General features: G+C 39.3%; 1 protein-coding gene across 8 annotated transcripts in view; it reads right to left on the reverse strand.

The window, feature by feature from the left end:
* MBNL2 (muscleblind like splicing regulator 2) overlaps positions 1-14898 on the reverse strand; it is a 105384-nt gene that overhangs the window by 75015 nt on the left and 15471 nt on the right. The window lies entirely within an intron of this gene.

Here is a 14898-nt window from a genome sequence, read left to right on the forward strand (position 1 = left end):
CTGGACTTATTAGTTTCAAATCAGTGATTTCAACAGGGACAAGCAATATGGGATAAAGCATAACCATACACAGGATATTGCATTCAATTCAAACACGAGTTAACAATGTGGATGCATCTTCAGTGGCTAGTGACATTTGCCAAGGAAACTCGCTTTGCCATTTGCTATGGTAAGAGTGAAAACCTTGTGGAGAGATTCCCTGTACAAATCTAATATGTAAGGGATTTTTCCATATGAAGCAGAATCATGCTGAGTTACATGTTTTACATACTCATAATGGAAATACAGATATTCAAAGACTGACAGCTATTGAACATGACACCTCACCCTCAAGGCCAGAAAAAAGTATGCAAATCCCATGAAGCCCCACCTCTGAGTTGGAGCTGCATGGTGGACTCCACTTTTAAAGCACTCAGGACACGGCTGTACAACCAGGTTGCACATCAGTCCGATGATGGTGCGACTCTACTTCAGCTTTTCACCTACTCCTTACTATTACATACCTTTAAATGTCATTTTTCCCACTATTTGTGCTTTAAATAGTATGCCAGGCCTCTAAAACAAATAGGAGCTGCATATCAAATGACCGGCACAAACCCACAAGCACACTCCAGCACCATTTAAATGCCACATACCTGCTGTTTCCTTGACTCCCCAGTACTGCTTTCTGTATTTCTCCCTCAGGTCCTCTGCCAAGAGGCTCAGGAAAGTGAGGCTGCAGTTTAATCCTGGGCTAAAGGCGGGCATAAAGCTCCACATGACAGCATGCTGATCCTGTGTACTCTCTATCAGTTCACCTTTGTTAACAGTCTTTCTAAAGTTGACTTTGCTCCAGCAGATTTTCTGACAGCTCACAAACCGTTCATTCATAACACCTCACGTTACCTGCTGGATCAGCTACAGCCAGCATTCCCGGATGAGGAGTGGAGTCAAAACAGTAGTAAAAAGCAGGCACAAGGCCCGCATCAGGCATGCTGGCTACGTCAGCAGGGCCAGGCCCACACCTCCTTACTTGCTGGGCCTGGCATCACGGTCTGCATCCTGCTCCTTCCTGGCCCTCCATCTTCCTGCAGCAGCCCGCCTGTTTCCCAGATGCAAGGCCGTACATTTATAATGCCGTATCAGACAGAATGGACTCCCTATCCCTGGAAAGTAAGGCTGACCAAGCTGGTTTAAGACTATCCGTGCAAAATCCCCCACTAATCAATAGGGAGAGGATATTATTTCAAAAGAGGCTACCGTGAATGGATGAAGATTATTCTACCGACAAGCAATGCGACAGTCGGCATGCTTGTTAGTCATGTCTGAATAAATCATATTCTTAAAGACAGAACATGCAGGAGATTTTTGTGTGGTAGATAATTTTCTCACTCCACTGGCCCACCAGATTAGGGAACAAGACTAGAAAGTGATAAGCAACATAGGGGTATCCCTCCTCAGTGAGTACAGAGTCAGTTTTATACTCTTCTTGTGAACCAGTTTCTAAAGTCTCATTCATATTTTTGATACGTAACCTAATATTAGAGCATCTAGTAAGACTGTACAGTGTATCAAGGAGTTCAGTAATGTCCTAGCCTATTTCAGGAAAATTAAAGTCATAAAAAGAATCAGGCTGCTGGTTCATTTCTCAGCTGTTGTGAAGTCACAAAAATAATATTCTTGGTGTACAAGAAACAACAGAAAACAAGAAAGACTTAATGAAACATCTGTTCTTTGATGAGAAATATGACAGAAAACCTTCCTGCCATTTTTAAGGAAAAAAAACCCCACCAACATTCAATTGTAGTAGAAAGTGATAAATCCATTTTTTTCCTACAAATTTCAAATGACATTTTGAATATTTCTTTAATCATTTAGAGAGTTCTTTCCCCCAGCACTTTTTTGAAAAGATAGTAAGCAGCTTCCATTTTGCATTGAATGAACCACTACTGCTCAAATGAGGAAGGAAACACAACTATCCTATCAGGGAGGAAGCCTGATACTTTGACAAGTGGCTAGAAGCCAAAAATACTAAAAATCTAATCCCAGTTCCTGTATCAATTTGACTTGAACTCTACTGAAGTCAACCGTGCTCTGACTTACAAAAGAACCATTATTTATGTTATTTGCTTGAGTTGCAGATAACTTTTTCAACACCTCTCTGTCTGTTATACAACTACAGACGAACACTCGTCACGTGTAACACAAATGGAAAATTTGCCAAGAGTCAATTCTAAGCATTTCAGTTAAGCTGACAGAAATCCAGAGACAGGTTAGAAAATGCCAGTCTGTTTTATTTGAACTGTGCATAACCTCCAAATATCAGTTTTGATGAATGAGCCACATTCTCCTTGCTAAGATCACTTGTGTGCCACGTTGCTCCTTTTGGTGCTCTGAGCTTCAGGTTTTTCAGTACGCTCCATGCCACTTACAGCTGGGCTTCTTATAAAAAACCTGCCGTGTGCTTTGAAGCTGGCAATATAACATAACACCACCAATGTCCTCTGTCCCCTGGGAAGGAGGTGAGGAAAGCATGCTGCCAGCTGTGAAACAACAGCCACAGCTCAGGACCTCTTCAGCGATCCCCTGCGCTACCTTGGTAATGGACCGTGAAGTATTTCTGCTGAGGTTCGAGTCTCCAGGTGACTGGAAGCCATAGGAGTATTTTCTAACATCAGAAGTCATGCTGATAAAACTAATACTCATTGTGCTTCCGTTAAAATACAGTTGTAGAAAATAGTTACTCTTCTAACAATTACTTGGTTTTTATAATGATTTTAAACCTTCTTCACTGAACCTCAACGTTCTTTCTTGGTCCCCATCTTCTTTCAGTCTGTAACGCTTCTTGTTTTCAAGCCCAATGTAAACAGTTTTCATCCTCTAGCTGCACAAATTCCTACATAACATTCTACCCCCATCTTGACAAGGGGGAAAAATACTGTTTCTGTGCTTCTGGGAGCAGTTAATCATCCCTGGCAGCAATGACGTTATCACTCGGCCTCTGGTGGACACTGGTGTTTTGCTTTTGGCAGAGCGCACCGTGCAGCAGTTACTAATCAAACCTGCTTCCCCAGGGAAGGGTACCCCAGAACATTAGGAGGTCCTACACACACCCAACTGCAGAAGTACATCAATGTTTTTAGGGCTGTAAAAATATTTATAGAAGAGCGTGTGTATATGCTCTGAAATTTTTATAGTCCTGGACTGGCGTGGAGTGAGTCCATGATCAAGTGACTGCTCTCACCTGCCAAAGGATCGACAACACGCTGTTACAAAAGAGTGCAGTTTTAAAGAGCTCAGGCTGCTGTCAGTTTTCTCTTTTCTCTTCCCCAGTTTCACACTAAGCACAGAAGACAGAACTCTTACAAAGGTATCTCTTTATGTCACAGGCAGTATCCCCCTCCAAGGAGAGACGGGGCAGCTCTGAATGAACTGAAAACTCCATGTAAATTAAGATATGTTGAGCTTGCAAGCTAAAAATACACTCAGGACAGCCAATAGCATTATTAATAATATATTCCAACAAATTACCCAGCTCTGGAAAGCTGCATGGCACATCCAAAAAGCTCTGGAGGAGAGCGTAGCAAGAGCACCATCTAATACTATTAACCTTGACTGTCTCTTCGGCAGTAAATCCATTCTGACAAACAGATTCCCTGCACGAGCTCCAAGAAACATCACTGTCCAGAGATACCTGCATCTCCACGCCACTTTCTCCGTTTCTATTTTAACTAAGGATTCTAAAGAACATAAAGATGACCTTTGCAGGCGAGCTGAAACTTCCATCTAACTCAATATCCTGTCTCCAACCATGGCCAGGTACTAGATGCCTCCTGCAGGAATATATTCTTACCTCTTACTGATGACTTTGTATCTAGCAGATCTTACTGGATTTTTCTTCCATGGATTTGCTTACTCCCTTATTGAATGCTGTCCTGTCAGAAGTATCTTTCAGCATCACGTAAATGAAAAGTGGGATACCAAGAGGGAATCCTACTGGTTTCAGATTGTTGACAAAAGATTGAAGAAGAGAGTTGATATGGAAGGAAATACATCAAGATTGCAGACACGTATGCGTGTTCTAAAACAAAATATGTTCCTGTGAAGTGACTAACAAAAAACCCCCACCCTTTACTATATCTGTGTTATTACTGCCTTTTTATTGCTCCTGAATGTGTTAAACCAGAAGAGAGGATGTCTCTTTTCCTTTCACTCTAAGTGGAACTTTGAGAAGTGCTTTTAAAAACTATCAGCATGGGAAGAAACACCAAGATCCCTTTTGCATCTTCAGATGCATTATCCAAAAGCAATGCTATGTTTGTAATCCAATGGGTTATCAGAGAGAATAAGGAAAACCCAAGATCCAAAGTTTGGCATACTGATTGTGCCCTGCCAGACCCTAAGCATTTCACAACAAGTTCAGGCACATTTTGGAGGCAACTCATTACAATAGGGAAGTGTCTACACAGGAAAAATAAATAATGAGTATATGGTATTTGCTTCTCAAAGGGCTGTCCAGGCAATCTTTTACCAGAGCCCATTTAAAAACAAATATTCAATTTCCCTTTCTCTCTCCATTAGTGGCGTGCATGTAACATACAAACACAGTTTTATTTACTTCCAGAACTAAAGCAATCATCATGAGGTTGAATATATGCAAGCTTTTTACCTCTTACATATCTCATAGGACATATTGCATAGCTGGATTAAATGTATATGTCAGAATACTTTATATCTTGCAGCAGTTAAAAAGATGGAACAGAGACCTAACTTCAGCATCACCTATGGAGTATTGGACTGTTTCCAAGTACCTTCAAAAGCAACCTTCTGTTACATCTTCGTAAAATAATTAATGTTTTTATGCCAACATTCAGACAAACAGCAAAGGTTTTAAATAACCTAAGCTGAAACCTTTCACTAAAAGCCATTTCTCAAACAGCCTTCCTCATCATGAATAAATGTTGGTTTCCTCAAAGAATGTTTGCTGCAGCACCAAAGAGAGAGGGAAAAAGAAGGTTCATTTGGTCTCCTCCAAAGATAGTGTTCTGTTGTCAGTGTATCATGAGTTCAGAAGGAGAAGGCTTTTCCTCAAAGATTAGCTTTGCAATTGAAAGTAAAGAAATAAGAGTGCTCTTCTCAGAATACTTGCAAGTCTGGTGCATTTCTGTTTTCCAGGAAATCTTGAAAACTTCTATTTAATCCTGAACCAAAAGCAAGCATTTATAACTGGAAGGAGTGCACATCAGACCCTTTTTTTTTTCTGATCTGATGAAACTGGGGGTTGATCTGCAGCACTGACCTTTCTTTTCGCCTGAGCGCTGATTAGGAAGTGCTGACCCAATAAAAATGGGTCGCATTGATCTTGGACCAAAAAGCTCACCATCTATTGGCACTTCAAGAAAGTTACTTTTTAACCCAGTTTCATTTTAGAAAATAATTCATTTTTCAAGTAAGTAATGGAAGGCAAAGCATTTACGGCAATGGATAGAGAGGATACAGGGGAACAAGCTCAGGAAGTTTATCAGCCAGTAGTAACAACACCAGGTGAATTCATATTCATTTTTCTGCCACGTGCTTAGTTTAGCTGTTTACAACAGTGAAGAGGGACACAAACCACTTTCAGATTTGTGAAAGCAAAAAACTTGTCAGGTTGCTGTAAAACCAACTTTAATGTATGGACCTTCCTTTTCATTACTGCTGGCTTTGGAGCTGAGTGTGGATGCAGGTAATAGTACTGACTGGGTATGTGGCAACAGTCCAAGGTTATTTGGACAGTTCAAGGTTATAAAGAAAGACCTGGACACATCCTTGCCTGAAATCAATAGATTGTATTTTTTTCTTCCAATATGAAAACAAAAAATCACTATTTTAGCCTAGATACTTTCCATGGAAACGGTGCAATAGGCAAACGTCCTTCCTACTCTCCCTAGGACTTGTCAAAAACTTTCCTGAATGAAACCCAGCATCTCAGTGCTTCCGTTGACTGAAAGATGAAAATATCAGAGAAAGAAGTATTTTAGCAATACTGAAACAATTCCACCTGTATACTTTATTTCCATATGGTAGAACCATTATATTGTAACTGAAATGTCATCATGGATAAGCACACAGCTCTTCAGGAATACATTATAAACTGTTTTTTGATATGAAAGTTGAGAAAGTTCTTTCATCCTAGGGAAACAAGGAATTGCAGCATTTTTTCCATGAAAATTTCCACCAAATGCATTTCCCAGAAATGTTTTGATGGAGCACTTTCCCAGCCCTTTGTCTACTATAGATCTGCTTACATGTGGCTGCAGAGACTTCTCCTGCTGGGACTACTAAGCACAGCATGGTTTTGGTGAGCACTTCCAAAGCAAGGGATACGCTCATGACACCAAGTACAAGCAACCGGCTTTTGGCAAGAGAATGTTTTCTGCTCAAATCGCAGCACAAGATTTGGACTGTTTAATATAAGTCTCAGCAGTCTTGTCCTTTTCAAAGGTTTAATTTGTTTGTTGTATTTCAAGCTTAGTCCCAAATGGGTATTTGAATGAACATTTGGTTTTGCGTTCTATGGTTTGTATTGCCTTGTGTAATTTCTCTGTTAAACTGTAAGGCAAAAAAAATCCCTTAAACTTTCCTAAGTCTCACTTTGATAGACAGTACTGTTTTTAAAAGCTTTTTGTTTGTTTGTTTTGTTTTGTTTTAAAGAAATTTTTCTGTGTTACGAGGTCAACAAATACCACAAAAATATTTTGGATTTGGTCAAATAAACTACACCAAAAACATCATTCTGAGATAAGACATCATCTGTTTATAAAAAATAAGAAAATGGACTGCTGTGATTTTACTTCTATTTCACAAAACAAGTCTGCAAAAAAAATGACTTAATGGATTTCTGTGTTGAATGTACTTAATTTTTATGCAGTATTTGCTTAGCTTGTAAAGAAGAGATTTAATCTCATCTGACCTCCCGCCTGTATGCATGTACTGGTCCATGATATATGAAAAGAGAAGAACTCCCATCATTTCCAGGACAAAGCAAGCAGGACAAGAAATACCAAACCAGATTAGAAAAAAATAAAATAAAACGTAAGTCTACTAACTTTCTCTCAGTCAGAATTATGCCTTCAAGTAATACTGTGCAACTTCACGGGCTGCAAAGTGTACATCACCAATATTAGGATTTCACAGAGACATTCAATCTATTACAATGCACAGACTGTGGAAATCCTGAAAAACTATCTGTAAGGTCCTTCTACGCGTTTATCCCTTTGTCTATCATCCAAAATAGTAGTAACCACGGTACCACTTTAATGGAACTGAATAGAATTGCCTGTCCACTACCAAAAAAGCACTATTATACTCTGAGAGAAATGAGAGAAAGTTTTTGGCTACAGTGGTATTCTAGTTTCACGCATTTGGGATGTGTTAGAAACATAGTTCACTCCATTTACATCTTAAAATGTTTTTACTTAAGTTAAATTATTATACTTTTGTCATTTTACATGGAAATCCTCAAATTAAGATTTTTTTTTTTTTAAACTTCATTATCACCACGCTTGATGAGAAAGGAAAAAGGAAAAATCTAAAGAACAATCCTGCCACAGCATAAGGCACAGCACAATCTAAATTTCATAACTGAAGCACTGGAGTCAATGCAAGCACGTAAATCAAAGAAGTTCAGCATTTTTAAATCAGTAAAGCAGAAACTTATTTGCTATTTCTGTTCTGCTCAGTACTTCTTTCAGGTAATTATTTTTACCTTCCAGATGAAGCGTTCCCAAGATGATAACCACCATATTTACCTTTCCCCTAAGTAAAAAGTTATGTTAACTTTACAGTGTCTGATGACCAAGAAGAATGAGATACAGTTGGCTATTTTTACCAAAGCAAATCATTACTACTAAGTCAGTTTTAATATCCCCTATCTCCAAGAAAATAACCTATACTGAATCCTTTCATAAGAATCCTTAAGTTCACGGATCTACTGCACAATTCTCCACCAGTACAACCAACTCTCACCCATATCAATGGAAGTCTTAAAAATCAAGTACACATCATAAAGCCTTAACATCTACAAATATGTTTACAGGAAACTATCAGTTTTTATTAAAAATTAAAAATCTGATAATCGTGGTGAAGAGCTAAAAAAAACCACCAATCCCAAAAAGCTCAGAACTAAGCAAAATGAAAGCAAACGATTCAGTTATCTTTATAATCTGATGATTATTGTGGGACTTAACTCTCACGATGATAAGAATCTTACGGATGTTGAAAGGAATTTAATTAAAAGAAGTAAAAATGTAAAGTACTTGCAGATGGCACAAAGGCTGAAGTCAGAGCAGAAGTTCTGGGTCACTTAACTCTATGAAGCACCCCACCTCAGCAAGCTCACGTGGCTAAATAGCACAATTCTCATAATGAGCTCTGATTTTTGTGATGATGGAGTTTACCAACAGAGTATCCTCCTCTCCCCTTTTCAGTACGCCCATAATCACTGAAAGTCTGCAGTTAAATATTGTGAAATCACACCTGGAGCCAACCGTGAGAGTTACAAAAGGATCTCATGACAATGAGTACAATGAATGATAGTATGACATAAGAATTTAACAAAGCCAAAATCATGCAGATGAGGGAAAAAAAAAAAAAAACACATGATAAAAGCAATAAATAATACACATAGACCATTAGGTTCAAAGAAGGCTCTACTAGAGAAGAAAGATATTGTGGGTCTCCCTCATCTCAGAGCAATGACAGCAGAGCTGGAGAAGAAGAGTAGTGACAGCACCATCAGCTACCAAAAGGCTACTAAACACTAAATTTCTCACATGGAAACTCCTCAGAAACCCAGTGACCAAAAGCTGAAGTCACATGCCAGTCAAGTCCATATTCCTGTCCTCAGCTTACCCTCTTGCTTTCTCCGCTTTGGGACTGCAACTCCTTACAAGCAGCCTAGTTCTGCAACTAGGCCTGGCAACAGATCCTCAGGGACATGCTGATCCTCAAGGCCTCCCATGAGAAAGTCAGCACTCATCTCTTATTTCAAACAGATTTCAGAGTCCGCAGAATCACACAGCCTATGTTGAGGCACGTAAATGCGACCCCTGTGACTGAAAAGTACCATCTCCTCAGTCGCCCTCAATGCCAAAGGAGAGATGGGCACCTCCAAGGAACAATTCAGGGCATAAAGGCATGGATGTACATCCTGCAGGTCCCACAGAGCTGCAGACCACTCTGCAGAAAAATCCCCATGGAGAAAGGCAGCATGCCACTGCCCTGCTCTGCAAGGGAGCAGCGATCAGCTTGGGAAGGCAAAAAACTGGCAGAAACAGGCACTGATTCTCAGGCTGCAGTCCCTCACCTTTGGTTGTTGGGTCCTGCTCCTCAAAAGACTGGAGCAAGAAGGAAGGACAGAAAGTAAGAAAGCAACAGGAAGGTGAAAGGGAACTGTATCCCTCATGTTCTAAAAGAGTCCAGCCACTCCCAGCCCCATGGATGAAGTCCATGCTTGTGAGATGGATGTAATTCCAGGTGTGGCCCTCCAGCTCCTCCCCCTGAGATGGATGCAGTGGCTTCTTACCACTTTGGACATTTTATACCAAGGATTAAGCTGCCAGCTTGTCCCCTGCTGGCATTTCTGCTTCAAAGAGCTGCTGCAGTGGACTGCAAAGCCTTTGAAAGTAGCCCCATCACACAATGTCCTGAGCATTAAATGAGGTCTTAAAAAAAAAAAAAAGAAAAAAAAAGGAAAAAAAAAAAAAGAAAAAGGTACTGGCTAAACATTCCAGGGCAATCACTTTGAAAGGCCTTCATGCCTTGCTTTTTAGTATTTTCCATTCCCTATCCTTCAAAATTATGGCAATAAAACAATCCAGAAGGGAACTGAAATACACAAGGGAACTGAAAAGAACACCCGTGAAAAGTTTTCTAACACGTGTGCTCTGGCTTCAGGAGAGCACTGTACTGTGCTGCTGCTGCATGCCCAGCATCTCAATGAGGACTGCAGCTCTGCCATCGGCGGCACCAGCAGCCCACACAGAAGTGTCCTCTGGCACAGAAACCTCCACAGATAAAAGTCTGCTCAAAAACACTGCACGACAAGCTCCTGCGTTCCTTGTGACTGCCTGCCTCACTCCCAGGGCCTCCCATCTGCTCTGTGATGGAGGTGGCCTTCAGCCCACTTCCATCAGCCTGAGGTTCTCTGCCTCATAGCGCCGGGCCTTGTACTTGCTGGCTACAGTAGGAAAACCAGCACAGCTCTTCTCACAGCAATACAAGGCAGGGTCCGAGCCGTCAATGAATACAGCTGTCAGAAAAAAAACATAATTATCACCACAACTTTTCAAATAAATAAAATGCAGGGCTGTGCTAAAGCTCTGAATCATTAATGGGGCACTACCTGCTCGTGTGCCAGCCACCCATGTGAGAGGGAGGGATAGACAGAGGTGTTTGTTTACAAAGCAGCACAGCTGTAGGAGTGAAATATTCATGGAGCTGTTAATAACAGCACCAAAAAAAAAACACCTAGAAAGGGGGAAATGAGTAAAGAAAAAAAAATGAGCTAAGGCTAGGCTTTGATATCCTATAGCACAATCACTTCCCCACCTCAATGTCAAGAACAGTCCTGCCAAGAGCATCCAGGTTAAAAAAAAAAAAAAGCACCATACAAATCCATTTATTGAAAGTTTTTAATTCCAAGTTCAAGAAATTAAGTGGAAATCTTGCCTCTTTGCAACTTAAGGTTTAGGCTAAGTCCAAAACACTGCTCAAAACAAGTTCAAAACACTGTCCCAAATAAATATTGTAGAAAATATTTTGTATAAAATAAAAAAAAAATTATGACAGTTTCAGCAAATGGGTGCTGAGAAGTAGGACTTCGAGCTATCTTGTGTACATACTCAAAGCTTGAAAACCACATTTGAAAAAGCAAAAAAATTCTTAGAAAACCAGGGGGAAAAAAATTCCCCTGGATTGGAGAAAATCCTAGATGGGGGAGAAAATTATTTGCTTAGCCTGTTTCTTAAAAGCAATCACACACACAAAAAATCATTGAAAATCTGCCTTCAGAATCCCAGAAAAAGAGGAAAAAAAAAAAGAATTCCAACTTCATTCCATAAGTCTCTATAGGAAAAACATTTCTGTATTTTTCCTTGCGTGTATTCTCTAATTCTGCCTATTGCTCAAACTGCTGTACCCTCTGCAGGAGAAAAGATTTTACAAGCATATGAGGTTCTCTGCCAGTTGTTGGCTTACAATTCAACAGTGTGTGATACTCAAATGATCTTGAAATGGTGTGTAACATGCACTGGGAAATTTCTAAAACTCACTGATCAAAAATAGAAAAAAAAGAGTAATAGACTGATAGAAACCATCTGCTCTAAATTGATCCGTTTCTTTATGTAAGAACTGCACCATTAAAACTTGTTTTATATAAAAATTATTGTATCATTACATATTTATTTTTATTTCAAAATCACAAAAATGAAATACAATGTTTTTATTATATGTATGTGTGTGTGCATACATCTACATACAAAAAGAGAAAAAGGGAAGAAAAAAAAAAAAAAAAAAAAAAGCACTGGGCAGGTTTGTGCATCTCTTTCATTTAACCAGAACAGCCAAGCTCTTCTAACTTTCATCGTTGCTGGTACCACAAGCCCCACAAGCTCCTGGGCCAGGCTTATCAATCCAGGAATTCTACAGGTCTTTTGCTAAAGCAGCCAGCTGAACACTGGCATCATTCAGTAGCTTTGGTAAGAACAGCAGAAAAGTCTTCCACATGCTTGCTATTTCTTTGCATAGTTATAATATATATTCTTTGCATTAGTTATATATGCCTCTAATCTCCTGTTGGGTATGCTTGTGAATTTCCACAGTCCCAAACTTTCCTTTTTCAGTGCACCCAAAATACTGAACTAAGAATTTTACATCCTTTATTTAATGCATTTATTTACTCATGTGGAGATTAAGACATCTGTAAATTCTAGGAAGGCAATGTATGATTTTTAACCTCAAGCACCCTCTACCCCAAACAGAGCTGAAATGTTTGTTTTTAAAGGAGACTTTGGACTCCGTATATCAATGACCAACAACTGTCATTGCATTTGCTAATAATGGATAAGACGATTAGTTTAATTAGTCAAGCAGTTAATGCTACTATTATTTGAACTAGTTTTCAGCTTTGACACCCTCTTAAAAAGAGTTTTATATTCCTCAGGTTGTAATTTCAGCCTGTTTACAGAACGTTATGTAGCACTGGTTCACAACAGTTGACCACAACACACCGTGCTAAATATACCAAATTAGCTTCACAATCAAGGACTGCAAAATGGTTTTAAAAAGCAAACATACTAACAAATTCTAAAGTAGGAAATTATAGTCTCATTTGGTTCACTCTTGTAAACAGCTGTGTGTTCTTACAAAAAAAAAAGAGGAAAATTCTTTGGGCTTTAAAAAGCATTTATTCTCTAAAAGATAAAAGAGAATCCTCATAGTCAGAGAAATTTCTAGTAATTTTGGAGAATAAGGTATCATTAATAGTTATCTGAAATTTTTGTTAGACACATCACTAATGTTTATGATTTAGGAAAAAAAAACACACGTACAACTAGAAATGAGGAATTCCATTTGAACCCTAAGTCTTTTTCTCACCTCTCAATGGTATAAAAGAGCGAATACAGTACAGATAATTGCTGACATATTGGTGAGCTACAGAGAAGAACATTCATCCACAGCAGAGATGACTTAGCAGTCCCGAGTGCTTGAAATCCCATGCAATATTAATAGCTACTTTTCTTGCACAAGAAAAAATACTTGCAGCATATGACTACTGCAGATTTCTGTAAAATGCATGTGTACAAACAGAGAACTTTATTTCCTTTCATAAACATTCTGCAGACACTACATTACATCATTAGTAAATATTATCTTAGGAAAATGAAGAAGCTAATCCAAGACTGAATGACTATTCTTTGAGAGCAGGCAGACTGAGGGATGAATGCAAGTTTTCACCTTGGCATTAAAGCCTGTTCTGTACAATGTCACCTCAAAGATACGAAAAACAGTCATTTAAGTTACGTGACAGGGTCTCAAAATGTGAGACTGAAAACATTTCTGTGCAAGTTATGCATGAAAATACTTTTGTTTGCAAAAAATAAAAAAGTAGCTTGCACTCTGTTTATTGCATAAGATTATTTGACTTCTAATTATCAGTCCTTGCTTGACTTGCCTAACATACTGTGCGCACAAACATTTACATTTGAACATCAATAGCAATCAACTGTGAAACGTACATATTCATATCCTATTAATAATAATGTTCTACACCCTGACGTGTTTCACTTGTTAGCAGTTGGAAATTCTCAGAAGATAACATGCAGCTGCTACTACTTACACGAGTGCAGTGTTTATATATTACTGGTTCATAAACTGGAGATGTATCGACATCCCAGCCCCAGGTCTTCAGCGAGCACTGAGCCAGATAATGGGGAATTTGAATCAGCCTCTTCTGAACAAAGTCTGCTGTGAGGAGCTGGGCGATGATATCAGGAGTTTTTTGCCCATGTCCTGTACTTCCCCTTGAAGAAGTAGGGGTGAAGGAGATGGGACGGGGGAACTGTTGGTCTAGCAGGGCCTATTTAACACAACGCTTTTAAAATTAGCTTAAGTTAAAGATTTTTTTTAGATTTTTGGAAGTTTTTCTAGGCAGAAAAATTATACCTAATTTCTACTTTGAGACATTGATCTTCCTCAGCTCACACAATTTTTCTAGCCACATCTTCTCCGAATAAAAATATTTATATATAATACTCATGGGTATTAGAAGAAAAGTAAGATAATAGCATTTGCTTGCTATTTCACCATCTGGCAATCTTTTATTTATTTTTAAAGTTACGTATCATAAATACAACACTTGATGCTGCTATAAGCACACCTGAAGACAGCACGCTACATCAGGTAGCTAACTGGGTAGAATCCTGATAGGTACTGAGCTCTGCCAGCACAAATGGCAGTCTAGGAAAGTCCAAGCACGTCACATCATAGGATGAGGCAATGTTCTCAGAGCCTTCCAACAAAACAGCAGCAAAGTTTGCTTCCAACATTTAATAAATAATAATAATGAATAATAATACTAATTCCTCAACCCTTCCAAAATTGAACAGGCTTCTGCCTAAATAATCATCTTCTCTCCAGAGTGCTTAACATAAATCTTCTTCACTGCTTCCTGAGGCTCCTCCTCACCAAGAAAGTTGACGCGTCTCAACACAGTGAAATCATTGCTGCGAAAGCCAGCCTGCTCATTAAATTATTCTGCTAGCTGTGTGTCCTCTCATTAAAAATGCACACAGATCAGATAATTGCAGCACATATTAGTAACCTTGTTTTCACATAAAGATCCCGTTTTGTTGCCAAGACAAAGACCTGGAAATAGCAGGGGAAATACTCGACTGAACTACATTACCAGAAACTAACAGCTTGCCTTCAGGAGCACAGGGAATCACTGCGCAGCCCAAAACGCCTGGACTTTTGTAATGGAGTGAAACGCTGTAAGCTTATCCTACTGCTCCTTCAAGCTCCAGGCAGACCGTCCCGGCTTTAGTTAAAGCCTCTGATAGGGAATTATTTAGACGAGCCATTCTAATTCACAGAAATCTTCAAACATATCTGCTATAAACTTCACAGATTTCCAGGTTGACTCATTCTCTTTATTAAGGCTAGCAAGCACTGCTAGGCGACAGCCCGGCTAAAAATCCAATTAGGGTACAGCACTTCTGAAACACACTGACCTATTTCTGTTATTTGCTCGTGTTATTTTTAATATACTCACTATCTATTCCTGAAGAGAGCTGTTTGCGGCGTAAACAAAGTCCCTCTGAAAGCAAGTTGGCATAACACCCGCATATTGCGCCCTAACAGCAGGTATTCACCGGGGAA

This window comes from Phasianus colchicus, chromosome 1 (assembly GCF_987193195.1).
Source record: "Phasianus colchicus chromosome 1, bPhaCol1.hap1.1, whole genome shotgun sequence".
Taxonomy (NCBI): Eukaryota; Metazoa; Chordata; class Aves; order Galliformes; family Phasianidae; genus Phasianus; species Phasianus colchicus.